The sequence below is a fragment of the Poromitra crassiceps genome (assembly GCF_964638095.1).
Source record: "Poromitra crassiceps genome assembly, chromosome: 10".
Taxonomy (NCBI): domain Eukaryota; kingdom Metazoa; phylum Chordata; class Actinopteri; order Beryciformes; family Melamphaidae; genus Poromitra; species Poromitra crassiceps.
This window is the reverse complement of record NC_139631.1, coordinates 21,625,126-21,650,324: the sequence shown is the minus strand read 5'-3', so window position 1 is coordinate 21,650,324 and position 25,199 is coordinate 21,625,126.

The window sequence follows — 25,199 nt, the reverse complement described above, 5'->3', positions numbered from 1 at the left end:
GTCATGGTGTCCTCTCTGCATTGTGCTGCTTGTTGTTGATGCAAGGCATAGCAGATGATGTCACGATGTCCCAGCAAGCAAAATTACATCATGATAACGTGATGACGTCTTTCAGTGACGTCCAGGACAGGTCCGACAGGCTGCCTCTCCACACTCCGGGCCACATGCGACCTGCGACGACATTATTGTATTAACTACAAAGTAACCACAGAGCAGGAGACCTAGTGTTATTAGAGTCCAACATGTCTCATTAAGTGGATACGAGGAAAGGAGTTTTTAGTTTTAAGATTGTGTAACGTATCGGGTAATTACGTGTATTGGGGTGTTTCCGTGCTTGGCTAGGAACTGATATGTGTGGGTGTGTTCCTAGGGGGAAGGGGATATATGTGACCAGCGGCCGGGGCGGAGGCCAGTCAGGCCAGGGTGGGCGAGCTGACCGGGTGGTTTAGAGCTAGCAGCGAAGCTAGCTGCTAGGAGCGTGTATTGTGAAGACAAGAATAAAGAGCCTGTACCAACTTCAAGTCTCCAGTTCCTTGGACGAATACCCACTTCGTTACATTGGTGCCAGACAGTAAAGCGGTAACGCCTCTGATTCGGCCGAGAGGGGAGAGGGTGAGAAGGAACGGCAAAAGAGACGGGTGGTGCGGCTTTTTGGCTCTAGAAACTGGCGCTAGTAAGTTAGCTACCAGGGGTGCTAACTGCTAACTGCTAGCTGCTAAAACCACGTGCGATGGTGCGCGGAGAATCAAGTATCTCCGGAGAATGGCCATCGGTGAACGGGAGGAAAGGAGAGCTGACGGCGGGGATCAGCTCGATGCTGGCGGGCATGGAGGCCCGTGTGTTGAGAGAGGTCGGACGGCTGGTGCAAGAGACTCCTGCCTGGGCAGTGGAGGTGATGCGGGCGCTGCGAGAAGTCATGCAGCGGGTGGACTTGATGAGCGCGGAGATAATGCAGCAGGGAGAGCGGCCGGAAGAGCCACGGAAGAGACTGTGTTGGACCTGCAGAGAGCCGGGCCACGTGGCGAGGTGGTGCCGATGCGGTTCCGGGAGACGGACCGGGTATGCGGGACAACGACATGGACAGCAGGGAGCCTGCTGGGCATGTAGCGCGATCGGACATCTAGCCAGAGAGTGTCCAGAGGCTGTCGGAGATCGGGGGGCAGCGGGAGAAGAGAGACGTGCAGGCGGCAGACAGGTGAGACTCTGCTGGACTTGCCAGTCACCGGAGCACTTGGCCAGGGACTGCACTGAGAGTGTGGAGGCCGGAGGTGAGACGCAGGCTGGGAAGAGCGTGAACAGCCAGAGGGAAGAGAGGGACATCGTCTGCAGCGTTGTTACAGTCGGGAGAGCGACGCTCGTGTCTCCGAGTGAGCGAGAGGGGTTACCGCCGGGGGAACCGGCCCAGCCTAACCGCTATACACCCCCTAACGTTGCACTGCGGAGAGCCGAGGGGAAGATCGACGCCGGGGGTGTTCGCTCTGCTGTCCTCAACCCTGGAGGAGGGGGACGGAAAAACGAGCGAGTGCGAGGCCGGGAGGACGACGCCAGGGTCAGCTAGAGAGTCGACGGGCGCGAGTGGAGACCGGAGGACGAGGATGTCGATCCGGTGCTCGTTCGTGCATTTGCTACTGGAACAAACAAAAAGGGGGGACCGAAAAGAGTGCTTCAGGGGAATTGGTGAAGCTGGGAAAAGGGGGGATGGAAATGGGGTTTAAAAGAAAAGCTAAGGAAAATGTGGGGGGCTTGTGTTTGAATTGAAATGTGTGAAAAAGAAGGAAATAATGAAAAACTAGACATTATGGAGTGCCTAATGGGAAACTAGACATTATGGGGGTACCTAATGGAAAACTAGACATTACGGAGTACCTAATGAAAAACTGGACATTATGACGGGGGTGCTGAAAAGAAAAGACTGGTTGTTGGGGAATTATAATTTGATGTGGTGATGGGAAAAATATTGTGTTGGGTGTGTTTTGGTACAGGGGGATGTGTGTGGGTTGTGCATGTCGCGTGGAAGCGACATTAAATTTGTGTGGGGGATGTGTAACGTATCGGGTAATTACGTGTATTGGGGTGTTTCCGTGCTTGGCTAGGAACTGATATGTGTGGGTGTGTTCCTAGGGGGAAGGGGATATATGTGACCAGCGGCCGGGGCGGAGGCCAGTCAGGCCAGGGTGGGCGAGCTGACCGGGTGGTTTAGAGCTAGCAGCGAAGCTAGCTGCTAGGAGCGTGTATTGTGAAGACAAGAATAAAGAGCCTGTACCAACTTCAAGTCTCCAGTTCCTTGGACGAATACCCACTTCGTTACAATATCTTTATTACATTCAGGCATGAAAAAGGACACCCATGGGTCCTTCACAGATACAGGAAGTGACTGGAAGTTCGGGCAAAGACCGTACATTGATAAGAAGTGACAACATAAGCGCAGCAGCAGAGCTACGCCTCCGCCATTTTGGCCCCTAAGGAAAGTAGTGAACCCTCAGGCAGGCAAGGCCACACAGAATAGAAGAGCTTATTTTTCAACTTTAAATTCTCCTTCACAGTCATGGTGTCCTCTCTGAATTGTGCTGCTTGTTGTTGACACAAGACATAGCAGATGATGTCATAAACATTGTAACATCATCAGTAACATCACTGATGATGTCATAGACATTGTGACATCATCAATGGGACACAAATTTAAACTTCGCAATAGGCTCGTTTGAGATGACTGCCGCCTCGCCTGGAAAGCAGACGAGAGCAGGCAAGCACAGTCAGGCAAGGCGTCAACAAGTCGAACACCCCCGACGGCACACTCGCTGCTGCTTTTCTTCTTCTACAGTTTGGTTTAACAGCGGTTTGTAAACAAATTAAAACATGCATTAGCGCCACCCACACTCACTGCTCAAATAACACAGATCTTCAGATTCCTTATTTTTATTTTAATGTAGGCATTCCAGGTGGTATTTATGTAAAATATGGAGTGACAGCTTGGAATAGATATAAAATTGAAGTTTCTACACTTCACTGTGGGTTTGTGATGCACCTGTGTTGAACCAATGGGCGATCAGCTTGATGCGTTTCTCGTCATCCTCTGTCATCCACAGTCGGGCGCAGTTGGTGGGGAGCAACTGCGGCGCCTCGCTCCAAATCTGCGCCCGCCTCGCTCTCGCGAGAGTCACGTGACTCACGCAGTCGGGCAGGACGGAGCAAGTCGGACAACTTTCTAACCATCATGCAACGGGGCAAGCAAGGCGCTGGTCGAATCTGCGCAGAATTTGCTCATCTCAAACGAGCCTTACAGTGACATCACTGCATGATGTAGACATTGTGACATCCTTAGTGGGAGAAAAATTGAAACAAACAAACAGATCCCACTTACTCCCTCTTATATAGATGATGATGATGTCCCAGCAAGCAAAATTACGTCATAACGTTGTGATGATGTCTTTCAGTGACGTCCAGGACAGGTCCGACAGGCTGCCTCTCCACACTCCGGGCCACATGAGACCTGCGACGACATTATTGTATTAACTACAAAGTAACCACAGAGCAGGAGACCTAGTGTTATTAGGGTCCAACATGTCTCATTAAGTGGATATGAGGAAAGGAGTTTTTAGTTTTAAGATATCTTTATTACATTCAGGCATGAAAAAGGACACCCATGGGTCCTTCACAGATACAGGAAGTGACTGGAAGTTCAGGCAAAGACTGTACATTGATAAGATGTGACAACATAAGCGCAGCAGCAGAGCTACGCCTCCGCCATTTTGGCCCCTAAGGAAACTAGTGACCCCTCAGGCAGGCAAGGCCACACAGCATTTACATTTGCTGTAAAAATTCACTGACTACAACAGTATATCCAGACCATTTCTAAAATCGAAAAAACAAATGTCAATGTAGAATTTGCAATCATGTATAAATCTATAACAAACATTCAAGTAAATGTTCATGTAAAAATGTAGCACATAGGCCTGGAGAGACTGAACCTGGATAGAAAAGTTTAGTGATTGTAATTTGAGATAGCATACATCTTCGTCATTTCTGCAGTTAATAGAAGAGCTTATTTTTCAACTTTTAAATTATCCTTCACAGTCATGGTGTCCTCTCTGCATTGTGCTGCTTGTTGTTGATGCAAGGCATAGCAGATGATGTCACGATGTCCCAGCAAGCAAAATTACATCATGATAACGTGATGACGTCTTTCAGTGATGTCCAGGACAGGTCCGACAGGCTGCCTCTCCACACTCCGGGCCACATGCGACCTGCGACGACATTATTGTATTAACTACAAAGTAACCACAGAGCAGGAGACCTAGTGTTATTAGAGTCCAACATGTCTCATTAAGTGGATACGAGGAAAGGAGTTTTTAGTTTTAAGATATCTTTATTACATTCAGGCATGAAAAAGGACACCCATGGGTCCGTCACAGATACAGGAAGTGACTCCGGGCCACACAGCATTTACATTTGCTGTAAAAATTCACTGACTACAACAGTATATCCAGACCATTTCTAAAATCGAAAAAACAAATGTCAATGTAGAATTTGCAATCATGTATAAATCTATAACAAACATTCAAGTAAATGTTAATGTAAAAATGTAGCAGATAGGCCTGGAGAGACAGAACCTGGATAGAAAAGTTTAGTGATTGTAATTTGAGATAGCATACATCTTCGTCATTTCTGCAGTTAATAGAAGAGCTTATTTTTCAACTTTTAAATTATCCTTCACAGTCATGGTGTCCTCTCTGCATTGTGCTGCTTGTTGTTGATGCAAGGCATAGCAGATGATGTCACGATGTCCCAGCAAGCAAAATTACATCATGATAACGTGATGACGTCTTTCAGTGACGTCCAGGACAGGTCCGACAGGCTGCCTCTCCACACTCCGGGCCACATGCGACCTGCGACGACATTATTGTATTAACTACAAAGTAACCACAGAGCAGGAGACCTAGTGTTATTAGAGTCCAACATGTCTCATTAAGTGGATACGAGGAAAGGAGTTTTTAGTTTTAAGATTGTGTAACGTATCGGGTAATTACGTGTATTGGGGTGTTTCCGTGCTTGGCTAGGAACTGATATGTGTGGGTGTGTTCCTAGGGGGAAGGGGATATATGTGACCAGCGGCCGGGGCGGAGGCCAGTCAGGCCAGGGTGGGCGAGCTGACCGGGTGGTTTAGAGCTAGCAGCGAAGCTAGCTGCTAGGAGCGTGTATTGTGAAGACAAGAATAAAGAGCCTGTACCAACTTCAAGTCTCCAGTTCCTTGGACGAATACCCACTTCGTTACATTGGTGCCAGACAGTAAAGCGGTAACGCCTCTGATTCGGCCGAGAGGGGAGAGGGTGAGAAGGAACGGCAAAAGAGACGGGTGGTGCGGCTTTTTGGCTCTAGAAACTGGCGCTAGTAAGTTAGCTACCAGGGGTGCTAACTGCTAACTGCTAGCTGCTAAAACCACGTGCGATGGTGCGCGGAGAATCAAGTATCTCCGGAGAATGGCCATCGGTGAACGGGAGGAAAGGAGAGCTGACGGCGGGGATCAGCTCGATGCTGGCGGGCATGGAGGCCCGTGTGTTGAGAGAGGTCGGACGGCTGGTGCAAGAGACTCCTGCCTGGGCAGTGGAGGTGATGCGGGCGCTGCGAGAAGTCATGCAGCGGGTGGACTTGATGAGCGCGGAGATAATGCAGCAGGGAGAGCGGCCGGAAGAGCCACGGAAGAGACTGTGTTGGACCTGCAGAGAGCCGGGCCACGTGGCGAGGTGGTGCCGATGCGGTTCCGGGAGACGGACCGGGTATGCGGGACAACGACATGGACAGCAGGGAGCCTGCTGGGCATGTAGCGCGATCGGACATCTAGCCAGAGAGTGTCCAGAGGCTGTCGGAGATCGGGGGGCAGCGGGAGAAGAGAGACGTGCAGGCGGCAGACAGGTGAGACTCTGCTGGACTTGCCAGTCACCGGAGCACTTGGCCAGGGACTGCACTGAGAGTGTGGAGGCCGGAGGTGAGACGCAGGCTGGGAAGAGCGTGAACAGCCAGAGGGAAGAGAGGGACATCGTCTGCAGCGTTGTTACAGTCGGGAGAGCGACGCTCGTGTCTCCGAGTGAGCGAGAGGGGTTACCGCCGGGGGAACCGGCCCAGCCTAACCGCTATACACCCCCTAACGTTGCACTGCGGAGAGCCGAGGGGAAGATCGACGCCGGGGGTGTTCGCTCTGCTGTCCTCAACCCTGGAGGAGGGGGACGGAAAAACGAGCGAGTGCGAGGCCGGGAGGACGACGCCAGGGTCAGCTGGAGAGTCGACGGGCGCGAGTGGAGACCGGAGGACGAGGATGTCGATCCGGTGCTCGTTCGTGCATTTGCTACTGGAACAAACAAAAAGGGGGGACCGAAAAGAGTGCTTCAGGGGAATTGGTGAAGCTGGGAAAAGGGGGGATGGAAATGGGGTTTAAAAGAAAAGCTAAGGAAAATGTGGGGGGCTTGTGTTTGAATTGAAATGTGTGAAAAAGAAGGAAATAATGAAAAACTAGACATTATGGAGTGCCTAATGGGAAACTAGACATTATGGGGGTACCTAATGGAAAACTAGACATTACGGAGTACCTAATGAAAAACTGGACATTATGACGGGGGTGCTGAAAAGAAAAGACTGGTTGTTGGGGAATTATAATTTGATGTGGTGATGGGAAAAATATTGTGTTGGGTGTGTTTTGGTACAGGGGGATGTGTGTGGGTTGTGCATGTCGCGTGGAAGCGACATTAAATTTGTGTGGGGGATGTGTAACGTATCGGGTAATTACGTGTATTGGGGTGTTTCCGTGCTTGGCTAGGAACTGATATGTGTGGGTGTGTTCCTAGGGGGAAGGGGATATATGTGACCAGCGGCCGGGGCGGAGGCCAGTCAGGCCAGGGTGGGCGAGCTGACCGGGTGGTTTAGAGCTAGCAGCGAAGCTAGCTGCTAGGAGCGTGTATTGTGAAGACAAGAATAAAGAGCCTGTACCAACTTCAAGTCTCCAGTTCCTTGGACGAATACCCACTTCGTTACAATATCTTTATTACATTCAGGCATGAAAAAGGACACCCATGGGTCCTTCACAGATACAGGAAGTGACTGGAAGTTCGGGCAAAGACCGTACATTGATAAGAAGTGACAACATAAGCGCAGCAGCAGAGCTACGCCTCCGCCATTTTGGCCCCTAAGGAAAGTAGTGAACCCTCAGGCAGGCAAGGCCACACAGAATAGAAGAGCTTATTTTTCAACTTTAAATTCTCCTTCACAGTCATGGTGTCCTCTCTGAATTGTGCTGCTTGTTGTTGACACAAGACATAGCAGATGATGTCATAAACATTGTAACATCATCAGTAACATCACTGATGATGTCATAGACATTGTGACATCATCAATGGGACACAAATTTAAACTTCGCAATAGGCTCGTTTGAGATGACTGCCGCCTCGCCTGGAAAGCAGACGAGAGCAGGCAAGCACAGTCAGGCAAGGCGTCAACAAGTCGAACACCCCCGACGGCACACTCGCTGCTGCTTTTCTTCTTCTACAGTTTGGTTTAACAGCGGTTTGTAAACAAATTAAAACATGCATTAGCGCCACCCACACTCACTGCTCAAATAACACAGATCTTCAGATTCCTTATTTTTATTTTAATGTAGGCATTCCAGGTGGTATTTATGTAAAATATGGAGTGACAGCTTGGAATAGATATAAAATTGAAGTTTCTACACTTCACTGTGGGTTTGTGATGCACCTGTGTTGAACCAATGGGCGATCAGCTTGATGCGTTTCTCGTCATCCTCTGTCATCCACAGTCGGGCGCAGTTGGTGGGGAGCAACTGCGGCGCCTCGCTCCAAATCTGCGCCCGCCTCGCTCTCGCGAGAGTCACGTGACTCACGCAGTCGGGCAGGACGGAGCAAGTCGGACAACTTTCTAACCATCATGCAACGGGGCAAGCAAGGCGCTGGTCGAATCTGCGCAGAATTTGCTCATCTCAAACGAGCCTTACAGTGACATCACTGCATGATGTAGACATTGTGACATCCTTAGTGGGAAAAAATTGAAACAAACAAACAGATCCCACTTACTCCCTCTTATATAGATGATGATGATGTCCCAGCAAGCAAAATTACGTCATAACGTTGTGATGATGTCTTTCAGTGACGTCCAGGACAGGTCCGACAGGCTGCCTCTCCACACTCCGGGCCACATGAGACCTGCGACGACATTATTGTATTAACTACAAAGTAACCACAGAGCAGGAGACCTAGTGTTATTAGGGTCCAACATGTCTCATTAAGTGGATATGAGGAAAGGAGTTTTTAGTTTTAAGATATCTTTATTACATTCAGGCATGAAAAAGGACACCCATGGGTCCTTCACAGATACAGGAAGTGACTGGAAGTTCAGGCAAAGACTGTACATTGATAAGATGTGACAACATAAGCGCAGCAGCAGAGCTACGCCTCCGCCATTTTGGCCCCTAAGGAAACTAGTGACCCCTCAGGCAGGCAAGGCCACACAGCATTTACATTTGCTGTAAAAATTCACTGACTACAACAGTATATCCAGACCATTTCTAAAATCGAAAAAACAAATGTCAATGTAGAATTTGCAATCATGTATAAATCTATAACAAACATTCAAGTAAATGTTCATGTAAAAATGTAGCACATAGGCCTGGAGAGACTGAACCTGGATAGAAAAGTTTAGTGATTGTAATTTGAGATAGCATACATCTTCGTCATTTCTGCAGTTAATAGAAGAGCTTATTTTTCAACTTTTAAATTATCCTTCACAGTCATGGTGTCCTCTCTGCATTGTGCTGCTTGTTGTTGATGCAAGGCATAGCAGATGATGTCACGATGTCCCAGCAAGCAAAATTACATCATGATAACGTGATGACGTCTTTCAGTGATGTCCAGGACAGGTCCGACAGGCTGCCTCTCCACACTCCGGGCCACATGCGACCTGCGACGACATTATTGTATTAACTACAAAGTAACCACAGAGCAGGAGACCTAGTGTTATTAGAGTCCAACATGTCTCATTAAGTGGATACGAGGAAAGGAGTTTTTAGTTTTAAGATATCTTTATTACATTCAGGCATGAAAAAGGACACCCATGGGTCCGTCACAGATACAGGAAGTGACTCCGGGCCACACAGCATTTACATTTGCTGTAAAAATTCACTGACTACAACAGTATATCCAGACCATTTCTAAAATCGAAAAAACAAATGTCAATGTAGAATTTGCAATCATGTATAAATCTATAACAAACATTCAAGTAAATGTTAATGTAAAAATGTAGCAGATAGGCCTGGAGAGACAGAACCTGGATAGAAAAGTTTAGTGATTGTAATTTGAGATAGCATACATCTTCGTCATTTCTGCAGTTAATAGAAGAGCTTATTTTTCAACTTTTAAATTATCCTTCACAGTCATGGTGTCCTCTCTGCATTGTGCTGCTTGTTGTTGATGCAAGGCATAGCAGATGATGTCACGATGTCCCAGCAAGCAAAATTACATCATGATAACGTGATGACGTCTTTCAGTGACGTCCAGGACAGGTCCGACAGGCTGCCTCTCCACACTCCGGGCCACATGCGACCTGCGACGACATTATTGTATTAACTACAAAGTAACCACAGAGCAGGAGACCTAGTGTTATTAGAGTCCAACATGTCTCATTAAGTGGATACGAGGAAAGGAGTTTTTAGTTTTAAGATTGTGTAACGTATCGGGTAATTACGTGTATTGGGGTGTTTCCGTGCTTGGCTAGGAACTGATATGTGTGGGTGTGTTCCTAGGGGGAAGGGGATATATGTGACCAGCGGCCGGGGCGGAGGCCAGTCAGGCCAGGGTGGGCGAGCTGACCGGGTGGTTTAGAGCTAGCAGCGAAGCTAGCTGCTAGGAGCGTGTATTGTGAAGACAAGAATAAAGAGCCTGTACCAACTTCAAGTCTCCAGTTCCTTGGACGAATACCCACTTCGTTACATTGGTGCCAGACAGTAAAGCGGTAACGCCTCTGATTCGGCCGAGAGGGGAGAGGGTGAGAAGGAACGGCAAAAGAGACGGGTGGTGCGGCTTTTTGGCTCTAGAAACTGGCGCTAGTAAGTTAGCTACCAGGGGTGCTAACTGCTAACTGCTAGCTGCTAAAACCACGTGCGATGGTGCGCGGAGAATCAAGTATCTCCGGAGAATGGCCATCGGTGAACGGGAGGAAAGGAGAGCTGACGGCGGGGATCAGCTCGATGCTGGCGGGCATGGAGGCCCGTGTGTTGAGAGAGGTCGGACGGCTGGTGCAAGAGACTCCTGCCTGGGCAGTGGAGGTGATGCGGGCGCTGCGAGAAGTCATGCAGCGGGTGGACTTGATGAGCGCGGAGATAATGCAGCAGGGAGAGCGGCCGGAAGAGCCACGGAAGAGACTGTGTTGGACCTGCAGAGAGCCGGGCCACGTGGCGAGGTGGTGCCGATGCGGTTCCGGGAGACGGACCGGGTATGCGGGACAACGACATGGACAGCAGGGAGCCTGCTGGGCATGTAGCGCGATCGGACATCTAGCCAGAGAGTGTCCAGAGGCTGTCGGAGATCGGGGGGCAGCGGGAGAAGAGAGACGTGCAGGCGGCAGACAGGTGAGACTCTGCTGGACTTGCCAGTCACCGGAGCACTTGGCCAGGGACTGCACTGAGAGTGTGGAGGCCGGAGGTGAGACGCAGGCTGGGAAGAGCGTGAACAGCCAGAGGGAAGAGAGGGACATCGTCTGCAGCGTTGTTACAGTCGGGAGAGCGACGCTCGTGTCTCCGAGTGAGCGAGAGGGGTTACCGCCGGGGGAACCGGCCCAGCCTAACCGCTATACACCCCCTAACGTTGCACTGCGGAGAGCCGAGGGGAAGATCGACGCCGGGGGTGTTCGCTCTGCTGTCCTCAACCCTGGAGGAGGGGGACGGAAAAACGAGCGAGTGCGAGGCCGGGAGGACGACGCCAGGGTCAGCTGGAGAGTCGACGGGCGCGAGTGGAGACCGGAGGACGAGGATGTCGATCCGGTGCTCGTTCGTGCATTTGCTACTGGAACAAACAAAAAGGGGGGACCGAAAAGAGTGCTTCAGGGGAATTGGTGAAGCTGGGAAAAGGGGGGATGGAAATGGGGTTTAAAAGAAAAGCTAAGGAAAATGTGGGGGGCTTGTGTTTGAATTGAAATGTGTGAAAAAGAAGGAAATAATGAAAAACTAGACATTATGGAGTGCCTAATGGGAAACTAGACATTATGGGGGTACCTAATGGAAAACTAGACATTACGGAGTACCTAATGAAAAACTGGACATTATGACGGGGGTGCTGAAAAGAAAAGACTGGTTGTTGGGGAATTATAATTTGATGTGGTGATGGGAAAAATATTGTGTTGGGTGTGTTTTGGTACAGGGGGATGTGTGTGGGTTGTGCATGTCGCGTGGAAGCGACATTAAATTTGTGTGGGGGATGTGTAACGTATCGGGTAATTACGTGTATTGGGGTGTTTCCGTGCTTGGCTAGGAACTGATATGTGTGGGTGTGTTCCTAGGGGGAAGGGGATATATGTGACCAGCGGCCGGGGCGGAGGCCAGTCAGGCCAGGGTGGGCGAGCTGACCGGGTGGTTTAGAGCTAGCAGCGAAGCTAGCTGCTAGGAGCGTGTATTGTGAAGACAAGAATAAAGAGCCTGTACCAACTTCAAGTCTCCAGTTCCTTGGACGAATACCCACTTCGTTACAATATCTTTATTACATTCAGGCATGAAAAAGGACACCCATGGGTCCTTCACAGATACAGGAAGTGACTGGAAGTTCGGGCAAAGACCGTACATTGATAAGAAGTGACAACATAAGCGCAGCAGCAGAGCTACGCCTCCGCCATTTTGGCCCCTAAGGAAAGTAGTGAACCCTCAGGCAGGCAAGGCCACACAGAATAGAAGAGCTTATTTTTCAACTTTAAATTCTCCTTCACAGTCATGGTGTCCTCTCTGAATTGTGCTGCTTGTTGTTGACACAAGACATAGCAGATGATGTCATAAACATTGTAACATCATCAGTAACATCACTGATGATGTCATAGACATTGTGACATCATCAATGGGACACAAATTTAAACTTCGCAATAGGCTCGTTTGAGATGACTGCCGCCTCGCCTGGAAAGCAGACGAGAGCAGGCAAGCACAGTCAGGCAAGGCGTCAACAAGTCGAACACCCCCGACGGCACACTCGCTGCTGCTTTTCTTCTTCTACAGTTTGGTTTAACAGCGGTTTGTAAACAAATTAAAACATGCATTAGCGCCACCCACACTCACTGCTCAAATAACACAGATCTTCAGATTCCTTATTTTTATTTTAATGTAGGCATTCCAGGTGGTATTTATGTAAAATATGGAGTGACAGCTTGGAATAGATATAAAATTGAAGTTTCTACACTTCACTGTGGGTTTGTGATGCACCTGTGTTGAACCAATGGGCGATCAGCTTGATGCGTTTCTCGTCATCCTCTGTCATCCACAGTCGGGCGCAGTTGGTGGGGAGCAACTGCGGCGCCTCGCTCCAAATCTGCGCCCGCCTCGCTCTCGCGAGAGTCACGTGACTCACGCAGTCGGGCAGGACGGAGCAAGTCGGACAACTTTCTAACCATCATGCAACGGGGCAAGCAAGGCGCTGGTCGAATCTGCGCAGAATTTGCTCATCTCAAACGAGCCTTACAGTGACATCACTGCATGATGTAGACATTGTGACATCCTTAGTGGGAGAAAAATTGAAACAAACAAACAGATCCCACTTACTCCCTCTTATATAGATGATGATGATGTCCCAGCAAGCAAAATTACGTCATAACGTTGTGATGATGTCTTTCAGTGACGTCCAGGACAGGTCCGACAGGCTGCCTCTCCACACTCCGGGCCACATGAGACCTGCGACGACATTATTGTATTAACTACAAAGTAACCACAGAGCAGGAGACCTAGTGTTATTAGGGTCCAACATGTCTCATTAAGTGGATATGAGGAAAGGAGTTTTTAGTTTTAAGATATCTTTATTACATTCAGGCATGAAAAAGGACACCCATGGGTCCTTCACAGATACAGGAAGTGACTGGAAGTTCAGGCAAAGACTGTACATTGATAAGATGTGACAACATAAGCGCAGCAGCAGAGCTACGCCTCCGCCATTTTGGCCCCTAAGGAAACTAGTGACCCCTCAGGCAGGCAAGGCCACACAGCATTTACATTTGCTGTAAAAATTCACTGACTACAACAGTATATCCAGACCATTTCTAAAATCGAAAAAACAAATGTCAATGTAGAATTTGCAATCATGTATAAATCTATAACAAACATTCAAGTAAATGTTCATGTAAAAATGTAGCACATAGGCCTGGAGAGACTGAACCTGGATAGAAAAGTTTAGTGATTGTAATTTGAGATAGCATACATCTTCGTCATTTCTGCAGTTAATAGAAGAGCTTATTTTTCAACTTTTAAATTATCCTTCACAGTCATGGTGTCCTCTCTGCATTGTGCTGCTTGTTGTTGATGCAAGGCATAGCAGATGATGTCACGATGTCCCAGCAAGCACAATTACATCATGATAACGTGATGACGTCTTTCAGTGACGTCCAGGACAGGTCTGACAGGCTGCCTCTCCACACTCCGGGCCACATGCGACCTGCGACGACATTATTGTATTAACTACAAAGTAACCACAGAGCAGGAGACCTAGTGTTATTAGAGTCCAACATGTCTCATTAAGTGGATACGAGGAAAGGAGTTTTTAGTTTTAAGATATCTTTATTACATTCAGGCATGAAAAAGGACACCCATGGGTCCGTCACAGATACAGGAAGTGACTCCGGGCCACACAGCATTTACATTTGCTGTAAAAATTCACTGACTACAACAGTATATCCAGACCATTTCTAAAATCGAAAAAACAAATGTCAATGTAGAATTTGCAATCATGTATAAATCTATAACAAACATTCAAGTAAATGTTAATGTAAAAATGTAGCAGATAGGCCTGGAGAGACAGAACCTGGATAGAAAAGTTTAGTGATTGTAATTTGAGATAGCATACATCTTCGTCATTTCTGCAGTTAATAGAAGAGCTTATTTTTACGAGCTTAAAATTACGTCATAACGTTGTGATGATGTCTTTCAGTGACGTCCAGGACAGGTCCGACAGGCTTCCTCTCCACACTCCGGGCCACATGCGACCTGCGACGACATTATTGTATTAACTACAAAGTAACCACAGAGCAGGAGACCTAGTGTTATTAGAGTCCAACATGTCTCATTAAGTGGATACGAGGAAAGGAGTTTTTAGTTTTAAGATATCTTTATTACATTCAGGCATGAAAAAGGACACCCATGGGTCCTTCACAGATACAGGAAGTGACTGGAAGTTCAGGCAAAGACCGTACATTGATAAGAAGTGACAACATAAGCGCAGCAGCAGAGCTACGCCTCCGCCATTTTGGCCCCTAAGGAAACTAGTGAACCCTCAGGCAGGCAAGGCCACACAGCATTTACATTTGCTGTAAAAATTCACTGACTAGAGTATATCCAGACCATTTCTAAAATCGAAAAAACAAATGTCAATGTAGAATTTGCAATCATATATAAATCTATAACAAACATTCAAGTAAATGTTAATGTAAAAATGTAGCAGATAGGCCTGGAGAGACTGAACCTGGATAGAAAAGTTTAGTGATTGTAATTTGAGATAGCATACATCTTCATCATTTCTGCAGTTAATAGAAGAGCTTATTTTTCAACTTTAAATTCTCCTTCACAGTCATGGTGTCCTCTCTGCATTGTGCTGCTTGTTGTTGACGCAAGACATAGCAGATGATGTCATAAACATTGTGACATCATCAGTAACATCACTGATGATGTCATAGACATTGTGACATCATCAATGGGACACAAATTGAAACAAACAGATCCCACTTACTCCCTTTTATATAGATGATGATGACGTCCCAGCGGCAAAATTATGTCATGATAACGTTGTGATGATGTCTTTCAGTGATGTCCAGGACAGGTCCGACAGGCTGCCTCTCCACACTCCGGGCCACATGAGACCTGCGACGACATTATTGTATTAACTACAAAGTAACCACAGAGCAGGATACCTAGTGTTATTAGAGTCCAACATGTCTCATTAAGTGGATACGAGGAAAGGAGTTTTTAGTTTTAAGATATCTTTATTACATTCAGGCATGAAAAAGGACACCCATGGGTCCTTCACAGATACAGGAAGTGACTGGAAGTTCGGGCAAAGACCGTGGATAGAAAAGTTTAGTGATTGTAATTTGAGATAGCATACATCTTCGTCATTTCTGCAGTTAATAGAAGAGCTTATTTTTCAACGTTTAGATTCTCCTTCACAGTCATGGTGTCCTCTCTGCATTGTGCTGCTTGTTGTTGATGCAAGGCATAGCAGATGATGTCACGATGTCCCAGCAAGCAAAATTACATCATGATAACGTTGTGATGACTTCTTTCAGTGACGTCCAGGACAGGTCCGACAGGCTGCCTCTCCACACTCCGGGCCACATGAGACCTGCGACGACATTATTGTATTAACTACAAAGTAACCACAGAGCAGGAGACCTAGTGTTATTAGAGTCCAACATGTCTCATTAAGTGGATACGAGGAAAGGTGTTTTTAGTTTTAAGATATCTTTATTACATTCAGGCATGAAAAAGGACACCCATGGGTGCTTCACAGATACAGGAAGAACCTGGATAGAAAAGTTTAGTGATTGTAATTTGAGATAGCATACATCTTCGTCATTTCTGCAGTTATTAGAAGAGCTTATTTTTCAACTTTTAAATTCTCCTTCACAGTCATGGTGTCCTCTGCATTGTGCTGCTTGTTGTTGATGCAAGACATAGCAGATGATGTCATAAACATTGTGACATCATCAGTAACATCACTGATGATGTCATAGACATTGTGACATCATCAATGGGACACAAATTTAAACATCGCAATTACAGTGACATCACTGCATGATGTAGACATTGTGACATCCTCAGTGGGACAAAAATTGAAACAAACAGATCCAACAACTGGTCAGGCTAATCCAGTTTCAATAATCTGAATTTAACTCAAATGAAATATGAAAAAAAAAAAAAAAAATTGCCAATGTCCGCGACCTAATCAAAACGGCCCCGCGGTCGCGACCCACCAGTTGAGAAACGCTGATCTACAGTATCTATCATTTTTTCCTTTCGTTTTTATTTTTCAACTGTGAAGACAGGACGCAGCAACTCAACTGCTGTATGGACTAACAAACCCTATCTGAACTACTGCCATGGCCTCATGGGGCCGGGGTGACCCCGCTAGCCGGGTGCTTCTCGCGCATACTGAGCACATTCGCCAGGGGTGAGTAGATTCTATAATGACATGTCTGAAATTTCATCTTATTTTGTAGTTATTCTGGCTATCTTAGCATATGTTTTGACAAGAAACCATAAGAAACTCAGAAAAGTCTCTAGTTACTGTAAAAACGTTATCGTAGCGATCGCATTTCCAATGGAAGAAATGGAAATGCTGCCCCCCCCACCTTGAACCCGCTGTTTCATATTGGCCAGACGCCACTGACGTCATACGTCATACAAGACATCATACGAAACGAGTAAGTGCACCTCCTTGGGTCCAGCTATTCTTTGTAGCTAACGTCTTTGAGCATGTGGCACTTGAAATAATCACACACAAAGGGAAGTGATGACACCCCTGCCTGCACAGGAGTGACAGGCGTTTAAGCGTGCCAAGACCAATGTACCAGACCAGCAGTGGCCAGGCCCAGTACTGTACATTACCCAACTGTTATTGCTAACAATGGCTAGGCTGGCTAGCGACTGGATCTGACCAATGAACAGTGAACTTCCCAGCTCAAGCTTTCTGCAAATGGAACGCTAACAAAACGGATGTGATGTCATTTAGCCTCCACATCCCAGTTATTTTTGAGAAAAGATGTCAGTGATGTCATCAGTGACTCACTTGAGCAATTGTGATGTCACTGATGATGTCATAGACATTGTGACATCAAGACATCATCGTCTATGATATCATCAGTGACATCATTGTCTATGACATCATCAGCAATTGTGACATCACTTGTGACATCATTGATGATGTCACAATGTCTATGACATTGTCAGTAATGGTGAGGCCACGCAGCAGCCCAGCTACGGGCGAGGCCGTGCAGCGGCCAAATTGCGTATGCGAGCTGCAGGGCCAGCACGGCAAGCTGAAGGGTGGGCGAGCCTAGGAATTGAGTCCGCGTATCACGTGAGACATGCCTAGTACAATATAACAGCCATCTGTGCTGAAATTAGGGCAATTAGTGGCTATTTTCATGGCAGCTGAAAGCAACACAACTCATGTTAATGTCAAATATGAAGTCATACAGTCATGTTTCAGGGTCCCTGCAATGCTGTCTGTAGGCTACTGTACTGTATGTGTGGTTGGCTACTGTAGGAGATGGGGTCATGGGGTGAAGTCAGTAAGTGATTCACTGGAGTGGGAGGTCATTCTCAAAGAGCGGCCTGTTCAGGGTAGAAATGGCATGACTCATGCAGATTGTTGCTGGAGCTCTGACCCAATAATGGGCTGAAAATGACACGACTTGACAGCTTTTGCTAATTGCTATTATTAGCACATTTTATCAAGAGACTTCTGATTTTCCAATGAGGGGACACGCTTGAATCTGGAGGTATGGGTTTCCTTCAATGGCTCAGACTGTAAAAAAAAATATTTTGTTTTCTGGCTTACTATTCTTAAACATTATTAGCAGCTCTTTTCTTATTGATAGGCCACTTAGGGCTACTTTATCCACGCTGAGAGGATGGAGTAGGCTAACTGTCTTGGTCACTTATAGGCCCTACAGGACTCTCAGTCTCGTGGTTGTTTTACACTTGACGCTGTTTAGTTTTCTGAGAAAACTAAACTGTTGTTAATACTGATCTGAGATCAGCTTTGATGAGGTCAGCCTTTGCATTGTTTGTGTATTTTGTCCACGTGTTTACATACAGTATGAGGTGTGTCCATGCTAGAATATGGTTAGTTTTTAGGGTAACAGCCTAGTAACCTCAAGTGATGAGGTTAGGGCATTAATGTTTGCCAGTAGGTAGCCCCTTTCGGAACTGCTAAGCTAACGCTTCGCAGTCCCTTATTAGTACACCGCCGATGTAGCGTCCACAGGTCGCTCCGTCTGCTAAATCTTTCAAACTACTCGATAAAGTTTCGAAAATGAAATTTCAAATGTACTTACGGAGCGAAAAGGGTTGTGTGAACCTCGGCGCATGGTGTTGAAACAATAGCGCCACTAATAAACATGTTTAATCCCTCACTGAAACCCGGGTGTCATTTCCTCAAAATGAATCAGCGACAAACACTCGTCTTCTTCTGCGCTGCTGGGGCCGGAAGTGATAGCGAGCGCTATGGTTGCTATGCGCATCACCCATGACAGTAGGATGCCTTTACAACAATGGTATGCAGGGTAATGTTATTCAAGACTGCGTGTGTGTGCGTGTGTGTGTGTGTATGTGTGTGTGCGCGTGTGCGCGTGCGTGCGTGCGTGCGTGTGTGTTGTCACACTACACTGAGGGGGCTGCAGCGATGGTGGGGTCCATGCATTCTGGGCCACAGCAGGTAGTGAGAATGTGGCTCAACAAGCGGAGCAGTGTTATTATGCTGACCCAACTCTTCTCTGCTCCTCCTCTCATCCCTCTCTCCATCTCTCCCTCCCCCTCCACTTCAAATCTCCCATTCAGCTGACTAACAATAGGAGAGTCTTTTTTCTGGGACAATAATACCCCCCAGTGCATGCACTCTCCTCCTTCAACTCCCCCCTCCAACTCCAAGAACTTAATGGTATTTAAACTACCCCCCCCCCCATCTCTGTTTCTTTCTCTCTCTAGAGGCGGTGTAACAAGTGAATGACATCTACTCTGCACAGGAGGTACTTCCTCTGGGGTGTGTGTGTGTGTGTGAGAGAGAGAGAGAGAGGATGGGTTAAGAGAGGCGGGGCCTGTTGGTGTGTGTGATCATCAGTCGTACTCCTGAGCGTTCAGACTACAGCAGCATCAACAGAGAGAGAGAGAGAGCACGGGAGAGCAGAGAGGAGTGGAGAGAGAGAGGAGTGGACTTGGAGTCAGTGATGAGAAGCGGTGCGTCGCGGGGCACTGACAGTGAGCCAGGCAGCCTGGACAAGAGGCAGAGGTGAACTCTGGGTGAAGGACGTACAGAGCATCCATCTGGGATCAAAGCCAAACGTTGGGGGCGAGCAGACGCAGAGCAGAGCGTTGTCATGGGGGGCACGCTCAGCCAGCACCGGAAGGGCTCCGTCAGCTCCCCGAGGAAGAAGAGCAGCATGTAAGACAGCAGCATCATCTTTCATTGTTTGTGTGCGTGTGTGTGTGTGTGTGTGTGTGTGTGTGTGTGTGTGTGTAGGGGGGGTGTTATTGTACTTGGAGAGCAAAAGAACACAAGAAAAAGAAAATACATGAGTCAGGGAGACTGAGAGACTCCAGACGAGTTGAGTTGAGTGGAGGAGAGCAGATCAGCCCTTAAGATGATGTCATGCTTTGTACACAAATTCTGTCCCTCTGTATCAGCTGGATGAAGAGAGAGAGAGAGAGATAGGGAGATGATGGCTTATTATATTAATCAGGATTTAGGTCCCCTTGCAAATAACATTAAACCCTCAGCCAGAAACTTAGGCGTTATTTTCGACCCATATCTGAACTTTCAATTACATGTAAAAAAAAACTGTTCAATCCTGCTTTCTTCACCTCCGTAATATAGCAAAAATTAAATCAATCCTCTCAGCTAAAGATATGGAAACACTAATTCACGCTCTCATTTCCTCACGCTTAGATTATTGTAACTCTCTCTTTTCATGCCTCAGCGATGCTACCCTGTCCAGGCTACAACTTATTCAGAATGCAGCTGCTAGGCTTTTGACCAGGACTAGCCGTAGGTCCCATATTACACCAGTTCTGGCCTCCTTGCACTGGCTACCAGTGCGACAGAGAATCCAATTCAAAATTTTAATGATTACTTTTAAAGCTCTTCGGGGCTTAGCCCCGACTTATATTTCTGAACTGCTGCAGTTTTACACTACATCAAGGCCACTTAGGTCCTCTGACCAAGAGCTATTAGTGGTCCCCCGATCCAGACTCAGAACAAGAGGTGAGCGGGCATTTTCTGTTCTGGCGCCTACCTTGTGGAATGGCCTCCCTCTCTCTGTTAGACTGGCTGATTCAGTGTCCACTTTTAAAACACTTCTTAAAACCCACTTATTTATACAGACATTTTATTAAATCTTAAATCTTATCCCACTTATTTGATGTACCTTTGTTTGCTGGATTGCCTGCACTTTATGACCGGTGCGCCTCATGCCTTCTTATTACTTTATTTTAATTTGTGCTTGTTGATGCTGTCTCTTGCATTGTGTTTATTTGCCTATTTGTTTATTGTAATTTGTTTGATCCTGCTGCCTGTTTTTATTGTGAAGCACTTTGTGATCTCTGGATTTGAAAGGTGCTATATAAATAAAGCATTACTTACTTACTTACTTACTTACTTACTTATATGAGTGATGTCAGTCCATCAGATTGCACTGCGCTCGGCCATTCCTGCCATGCTAAGAAAGCTGGTTTGAATATGATTTAGCTATTCAAATGTGCAGGAGAGAAGTCACGGGGAGAGTGGAGGGACATCAGAGATGGAGTGAGAGAGAAGAGACGTTCAGGTAATGACATTAGCGGAAAGGCTGATGTAGTGAACACGAGCTGATCAGGCTCCTGAAGTTAAGGCAGTGTCAAAGCGTCCATTGTCGTTCTTTGAACATTGGTCTTCTTGACATTGTGGCTGCTACCTCCCCGTAGCCTCCCAATAGTTTATAGTTATAGTAGTAGTAGCTGTAATACTGCTCTGTCACTGGTTATTAATAATGCAGTTGTGACCCTAAATCAAAGGTGCTGATTTACACATAAAAGCCAAACAGTATATTTGCATCTTCTTTTTCAATATTTTATTTTCAATCTTTATAGAACAATAATAATAATACATGAACAAGACAAACAAACAGGCTCAGACACAGGAAAGAAAAAAATACATACATCATCAACGTTCAACATTACAACATGTCGCTACCAGCCGCATAAGGTGCTTGTACGTGGTCCACGAGAAACCAGACCTCAGACACTATTCATTCTCTTGACCTCATCAAAGTAGGCCAAAAAAGGGTCCCAAATAGTCGAGAACCTTTTAAGCGAGTTGGCTCTCAGGGACCTGAGAGCCAACTTCTATTCCTTCAGAATTAGTTTTTTGGCGACAGTTGTCCCAAGTGTCAGAGATTGTTGCACAGCTGTAGGGAAGTTCAGAGAAGACTGAGCAGCCGAAGATGGCAAGTTCTGCCTCTGGTTGCAGGGTTATTTTGTAGGCCTTAGAGTACCAGTCAGATAGCCTGGTAAACCAGCCAGTCACGTGAACTCACATTTCATTTGGTTTTCTGTGACGGTCTGGCCCCGGCACCATGGGGGGGGGTTTAGCAGGGGCGGGAGCATGGGCGGGCGTAGTTGCCTTGACAGACACCTCCTTCAGCCAATCAGCGTCGGATCCAATCAAACCCAAATCCACTCGGGAGAATGGCAAAAACATATTTTCCGCCGAGAAACTCTGCAGTTGCGGCGATACTCCTGTACTTGTTTAATTGTTGTTATTGAGTCTATTTCTGCAATAACTGCACTTTATGGCTGTTTAAACTAGACAAAGGCTGACATGACTCCTCGAGAAGATCAGGCAAGGAGGCGGCCATTACTGTTTTGTTAGTGCAGTGCTAGTGGCGTTCCTGATTGGCCAACTTGCGCTGTCAATCACAGCGGAGTCGCTGATTGGCTCTTCCGCTCTGCAGCTTCTGCTAAACCCTGCCCATGGCGCCGGAGCCAGACCATCACGGAAAACCAAATGAAATGTGAGTTCACGTGACGGGCTGGTTTACCAGGCTACCAGTCAGATGTTTTGGCCCAGAACCCCGTCAGTGAAGGGCAGAATTAGAAGGCATGAGATAGCGTGCCCTCTGACACCTGACACCTGTCACACAGTGGTGAGACAGAAGAGTAGATCTTGTGCAATTTATGCTTGGAGTAGTGAAGATGGTGAGCGACTTTAAATTGGATCAGCTGGTGTCTGATATTAACTGAGCAAAGTTGTACTATAGACAGACTCCTTTCCCATATAATGTCAGATAAATCAATACCAAGTTCCCCCTGCCATGCTTCTCTAATCCTCTCAGTAGAGGCTGTGTTGCAGTTGTCAAACAGACATACAAATCTAGAGATAAGGTGCTTGGAGTGGGGAGGGCTCAGCAATACATTGAAAAAATCATGTTCATTTGGGAGTGCTTCAAAGGTGTGAATCTTGGATCAACATAATTTCTGATTTTCAGGAATCTGAGCCAGTTCATCCCAGGCAATTAAAATTTCCTTTTCAGTAAATCAAAGGATGCAAAATATGACCATCTATGTATAGGTCTTTTATGGAAACTAGCCCTTTCTCTCTCCAGGCATGGTAGTTTTTGTCTGACCATGGAGGCAAAAAAGAGTGATTGAAACAAATTGGCATCTGAACAGACACATCTGGTAGATTTAAAACATTCCTAACTTGGTTTAAAATTTGTATATTTGCATCTTGAATGTATACGTAGCTCCCTGTTCTGTTGTTCAGCACCAGTGAGTGAGTTCATCTGATGCATACAAACTGTTAGATCATCAGCCAATAGATAGCCACCTCCCTGGACCCTGGCAATGCAGGAAATGAAGATTATATTATTGAGCCATTCGTCAGCACTCCAAACCACTTAACCCCCACCCTCACGCATGTTTATTCTCTAATCCTTAGCAACAGAGAGTCCATGCTCTCACGTTCTCCTCCCAGCTGCTCCCACTGGGCTTCATCTCTATTTCAATGAGCTTCTAAGCCCCTTGTAGCAGATCACTTTCTCCCTCCCGACACGCGTCTTTAGCATCGCTGCTGTGTTCATTCAGACTGCGGTTGGTAATATGGAAAGCTTGTACTGAAGCAGATGTTTGGAGATCATAGGGAGACAGCATGTGAGCCTGATGGGTTCATCTGCAGACTTCAGACAGGATCTGAGAGTGTGAAGGGTCTCAGAGGGACCCACACTGAGACCAGACCACCTTCATACATGCCTCATTGTTTGGGTGTTGTTGTTTTTTTTAATCAACAACCTCTCACACAAAATCTCATTCACTAAATGCACTGTAGACTAGACTGCTAGATAGGTGCGCGCGCGCACACCCATCGTGTGTGTGTGTGTGTTTGCGTGACAGAAGGGGGAGTTGAGGATTGTTAATGGGAAATATGAAAAGCCAAGCAGCACCCATGCATCCGATATAGCTTCTATCTATCTATTTTTACATAACTTAACCCTTCACCCTTTTGTTATTTTTAAGTGGAGCAGTGCCTGATGTAGTCCTCCTGTGCTCAGAACCCCCCTGTCATCCAGACTGTTCCTGGTTTGTGAAGAGGATGACCTCCATTTGGAAGTCTTTCCACACTGCAGTGGTGTGAATAGTAGGCCAAGCTCTTTTCACAGGCACACACTGGGAACACATGAGGAGCGTCACACTGGGAACACATGAGGAGCGTCACACTGGGAACACATGAGGAGCGTCACACTGGGAATACACGAGGAGCGTCACACTGGGAACACATGAGGAGCGTCATACTGGGAACACATGAGGAGCGTCACACTGGGAACACATGAGGAGCGTCACACTGGGAACACATGAGGAGCGTCACACTGGGAACACATGAGGAGCGACACACTGGGAACACATGAGGAGCGTCATACTGGGAACACATGAGGAGCGTCACACTGGGAACACATGAGGAGCGTCACACTGGGAACACATGAGGAGCGACACACTGGGAACACATGAGGAGCGTCACACTGGGAACACATGAGGAGCGTCACACTGGGAACACATGAGGAGCGTCATGCCAAAATGAGACGTCTGTTTGAAGAATGTGACGCCTACTCTGACAGTATGTTTGAACGGCATGAAAGTGAAACTCACTGCAGTGTTTCCCCTAGAAACATTTTCAGGCCTGGAGGGATTTCGAGATGTACCCCGACCGCAACGGTGGGGGCCCTCGCTGGCGACGCTAAACTTTTAGCTAACCTGTTCGCATCTATGTTCGCAATGGCATCCCCAGTATCATCATACTATTATGGGATGCGATGCGAACAGTTGTATTATGGGATGTGCGTTTCCCAGGCAACGACACACGTTGACACGTTTTGGAACAGCGCCGCACACTGGCACGATGCTCCTAAAAGCAAAATGCTTATTGTTTTGAATGATTTGGCATCTTCTATTACTGTCAACACTGTCAACACTACTATTGTTGTATTGTAATAATATGCCATATATTTATACAATTTAATAGTATAATTTTTTTTATGCAATGACAATAAAACTACTACTACTACTACTACTAAAGGTTTATTGAAATTTTGGGGAGAGCAGGGAAAAAAACAAAAACAAACACATATTTCTTTTCTGGCCTGGTGGGGGCGTCGTTGGCCTGGCGGGCTGCCAGGCCTGTAGAATGGTAGGGGAAACACTGCACTATGGAACAGTGTTGGAGTTATTAGCTATTATCTGAAGACCTTCACACTTACACAGTAATGACATTTTAGATGACATAATTATTTCCATATTTGAAATAGGCTTAAAGTGCTCAGCGACACTTCTTTCAAAGTAGATATTATATGTGGCATTTTGGAATTAAACTGCTCTTGAAATGGAGAGATCACATGAATTGGATATGAGAGGAAAATACATTGAATGGAAAGTCCATGAAGCAGCACATTAGGGCGGGTGACGTCTCCCCCGCTCTGTGCGTGCGCGTGTGTGTGTGTGTGTGTGTGTGTGTGTGTGTGTGTGTGCATGCACTATTGTCTGGGAATGGTGTCCTCCTTGTGTCCCAGTTGTACTCAGTCACACACAAACAATAGCCTGGTTGGTGTTTGTACACTACTCTCTCAACTCAGCCCCTCCTCTCTCTCGTTCCCTCATTCTTTCCCTTTCGTTTGATCACGCCACTGTCATTTATTCAAGTGTAGCCTACTATTATTAATAGTCT